Raw genomic sequence first — 5,038 nt, forward strand, 5'->3', positions numbered from 1 at the left:
AATTTTTCACTCACTGGAACCCTCCTTGAGGTTTGGAAAAGGAGTTTTGCTTGACCTAGGAGAATGAGTTTTAGAGCTTTATTGGCAAAATGTTCAAAATACCCGTAGTGACCGGAAAATGTGCAAAATGTCTAATTAAACCCTAATTATAAGCAAAAATAATGATGCAGAAGAAACTGATGATGGATACCTGGATGGGTTGAAGCTAGATGATGTTATTTGGCAGTGGCTTTAATATGTGTTATATAGCTCGTTATTGTTCAGATCTAACTACCACACAACATGTCCACCATCACGAGAATTTAAAATAATAATGTCAATAATTGCCGCCATAAAAATGAACTGACCATCAAGAATTAAGACCACCATAATATTCACTAGCAGTTTATGTACAATAAATTCATATTATCAGTGCCTTCTTTTTAATTTTCTAAAAAGAGATGGTGAGGGTTATCAATAAATAGTGGTAGGCCAGTAAAGTTTTTACTTTTGCATGTGACATGTCCAACCAACCATAAATAGTTATTTTTCTCAAGAAAGATAGCTTTTGAATTTTTTTTAATACTTTGTCAGGAAATAAAAAAATAAAAAAAAAAGGGGAAAAAACAGAGAGAATATTTCCTTTTACAATTATTAGAATAAATTTCTAGAAATGCCCTCGACTTCGAACTCGTTTTCGGAGTCTACTAATTATTTTTAGAGTTAAAACAAAAAAAATTAGAAATTCAGAGATAAAGTCCAACAAATCCAACAAAGAACCACATACGTCATCACCACAAAGCAAAAGGTGAAATAATAAAATAAAATAAAAAAGGGATTATTACATATAAATGGACTTAGGGTACCATATTTACTAAGAGACTGAGTAAAAGTCCCATAGTTTCTTTAAAATGGGTTTGACCCAAAAGCTGAGGTGGCACATGAAAAAATACTGTTTGATATTTCTGTTGCCTAAGATACCCTTCTTCCTATTTTATGTGTTGCCTAAAATGCCCTTTTCTACACTTGCCTAATTTCAAGCCCTAATGCCTTTCATAATCCATTCAGTGTAGCCCTCTCTCACGACTCTTTCTCCCTCACTTGTTTCCTGCGATACAGATACAATCTGCCATGGCACGAACAATCTTCGATTTGCTGAAGGGAAATCAAATACCCAGGCTCAATGGTTCCTCTTTCCCTCTTTGATGAAATCCTAACCTTTCTCTTCCTAATTTCTGGTGTAGCGGCAATAACTGGACGGTTGGAAACAATTGGGGTTTTTTACCGTCATCTCAGCCTCCGGTCACGTTCTAACTCTTGAAATAGGTACTGTTTGTGTTGATGAATCTGAAATATATGCATATTTATATTTGTGGTATTGTTCATTAAAGACTGATACACTTTCGATCAAACCTCCTCCAGTTCGCCATCAATCAAAGCAAGTCTTAAGCCCTAAATGATAACACACGGCTCAGATTCCTTTGTCTGATCAGTAAGCAAACCGTAACTTTTTCTGTTTAATTCCTTCCTCTTGATTCCTTTTTCACACACACTCGCTAACACACACATATGTATATGTATCTGTGTGTATATATTGAACATATTGCAATGGATTTTATTTCTTTTCGTCATTAATCTATGCTTCTCTGCTTTTGAAAAAAAGAAAAAAACATATATAAGTATTTGATGGCGGACTTGTTGGATTAGTTTACGAGCCTTTTAGGATTAGTCTCAATATGGAAATCCAAAAAATTTGATATCAAATGCTTATAAAAAATTTGAGATCAAGTTTGGATTTTGGTGGATTAGGACCTTTAGATTTTATTTATTTAAGGTCGCAAAATCATTTACAATTAGATAACCAATACTATACTAAAATTTCTTCAAATTTTAGCAATTTAAAAAAAATTAAATTAGATGGAGACCTCTTAGCCTGCCCTGGACCCCAAAGTAGGCAATAGTTCAATCATTTCCTGCTGGACTGAGTGTGTAGCATATAAGTTTCATCATCCCATTTATCTTAATTTGCTGCTCATCATTGTGGAATGTGGGCCTCAGTTTTAAAGCAGATTAAATAAACAGTGCTCCATTGATGTGGATTATTATTCTCTTAATGGATTTGTCAAAATGACTCAAAAACATGTAATCTTGGAGGCATACTTTGTTCAGCAGAAGAAAACAAAGTGTATAAGAAAAAGAAAAGTTGGAAAGGATAATCTTAAAAAGCTTTCTTTTATCTCCTAGACTCCAAGTATAACAATGAGCAGCAAGTGTTCATTTAAATACGTTTATATATCATAATCCAACGTAATAGATGGGTGTTTTACATTAATTAATATTTCTTTGTCATAATGGGTGATGTGTGAAAATCATTTGTTGGTCAGTTATTCAAATTCCAACCTTTGTTAACGATAGCATTCTCTATATATTTAAATTACTTCTTCTAAGTTTGATCTAGTATTATGTGTGTAAATCTTTAACTAGGAATTTTATACACATTACGTATATATATATATACACACACATATTCTATTTCTTCATTCCATAGTCTTAAATCTTTAACTAGGAATTTAGGAGTTAAAATTCAAAGCCACCAACACATAGGTAGTCCAATTAGTTTTTACTTATAATTAATTATTATAAGTCAATTTGGATCAAGAATAATTCAAGATTATTGCCTCTTTCTCAAATGGCATGTAGAGTATACCTTTGTGTAATGCATCTTTAGGCATCTACGCACATGATAGGGTTGACGCAAAAGCTAGCAAACTCTATAAATGAGGCTTTTTTAAAATATATATTTAGTATTAATTTATCAAAAAAAAAAATGTATTAAGTCTTAATTTAGTATTCCAACATTCCCTTGTACTTCTCTCCCCCATTTTCAAGACTTACACATATAAATTATGTGTGTGAAAAATATTCAACACTCTGCTCTCTCTCTATTTAACTCTCAATTTTTTATTTTCAATTTATATTGTCCTATTTAACTCTCAATTCATCTCATAATCTCCCTCATCTTGTAAATATGTTTGTTGTACACATAGTGATACAATTATCTAGTAATCAATGACATTGATTTTGTGGTTGTATTTTGATTTGAAAAAGGTCTGTAGTGTGTGTTTAGGAAAAGTTTAATCTTGACACCGCCTATCCCTATTGAGGAATTGGTAGTGTTTCGCTGTAAATAGAGGTAGCCCTTCACCTGATGAAAACACAACGAATCCTTGGAAGCAAAAGGGGAGGGGGCAAGGCAAATTTAAATTTATTTATTTATTTTGATTTGAAAAGGTCTGTAGTGTGTGTTTAGGAAAAATTTAATCTTGACACTGCCTATCCCTATTGAGGGAATTCATAGTGTTTCGCTGTAAATAGAGGTAGCCCTTCACCTGATGAAAACAAAAGGAATCCTTGAAAGCAAAAAGGGAGGGGCAAGGCAAATTTAAATTTGTTTATTTATTTATTTTTACCAATGAACGACCCTTTCACTTACATTAGCGAGATGGGACAACCAATTGGAGAGAATGGATCTAAGTTTACTTCTTCTGTAGGAGTTCTAGTGAGGGAGATGGTTTTAGAGTTCCAGTTACATTAGTAGGATGAAAAAACTATCAACTAATGACATTGAGATGTTATGGGCTTGCATAAAGAATTGAAAAATTAGAATAAATATTTGGACTTTGGACTTGCTCCATTGATGTCTACAATCTTCCTCACCTCAAAACTGTTGGGATTTATATGCCCTGGCATAGCAAATTCCTATCTGGATTGTATTGACATATGTTCCTGACATATCTGAAATATTTATGATTTATATAATTGGTGAATTCAATGTATTATGTTTCGATTCACTATGAAATTGATAGTGTCCAGTTAATTACAAGAAATATTTATATATATGTATGTGATGACAATCAATGCATGATATATAAATAGTAATTATAAATTGTTCATAGTCGGTAATTATGGATGGACTCATAATTAATTAAGACTTGAACTGGATCCGCGTTAGGTTGAGATATATTGCGAGAGCCGTCGTATGCAATTACTCCCTATCACCGTCATGGCATTTGACTCTTAAGCATGAGAAAAGTATAGACTCTTTTATTAATTAATAATTACTTTGATTTGTTCGGCGGATTCTTCGGGATCCTTAGACCGACACTTTGGGTAGTTATGTAATTAATAGTTAGAGGGTTATATTTTCAATATTTGCATCATTGCTACTTGTATTTATTTTGTATTGATTATGGTTGATCACAAAGTAAATTCGAAGGCCTTCGTGTGTTTTTAGACAAAATGATTTATTATATATTTATTTATTTAAATTATTATTTTTGTCAAACAAATGTTTTATTGTGATCGAGCCAGAAATAATCAAAGGTACCAAAATAAATATATTAATTAAGTAGTCGGATTGATGGCTATATTTATCCGATAACTAATTATGCATAGAGGGGTCAAAGTGCAATATTGACTTAGAGGTTATTTATTATTTAATTGGAGTTCAATTAATTTCTTTTAGTGGAGTAGAAATTAATTTATGAATTAATTGAATTGGGTCCATGGACCGGGCCAATTATTAATTCATTGTAGCCAATAAAATAATAGGCCCAATGGATTCTCACTCATAGCCCAACTTGATATTGGAATCATATTAGATTTGAGACATATGAATTAGAGATGGAGAAGGATTTGTTGTTTCATTTTCTTTATTTTTATGTTGCCTATAAATATACATGGTCTATGTATATTTTAGGGGGTGATTTTTATGAGAAGGAAAAAGGAATAAATTTTCTCTCTCTAGAAAATTAGGGTTTATGTTCTCATCTAATGGAGGCTCCCACAAGCCTAGTTTTCTAAGGTCATTCATGGAGGCTTATGAGTGATTCCTAAAGGCAAGACCATTACCAAGAAGATGGAGATCCATGGAAAAGATGTCTAGCAAAAGGGATCTACAATAAATGAGAACATTCACTTTAGAGGAGAGATCTGAGGTTTACTCAAACCTTGATGTAAGTATTCAATCTTTTAGTTGAATAATACATCATATTTTATT

This window comes from Cornus florida, unplaced genomic scaffold, assembly GCF_030987335.1.
Source record: "Cornus florida cultivar Cherokee Brave unplaced genomic scaffold, ASM3098733v1 CherokeeBrave_3.0.0_Hap2_Chr02, whole genome shotgun sequence".
Taxonomy (NCBI): domain Eukaryota; kingdom Viridiplantae; phylum Streptophyta; class Magnoliopsida; order Cornales; family Cornaceae; genus Cornus; species Cornus florida.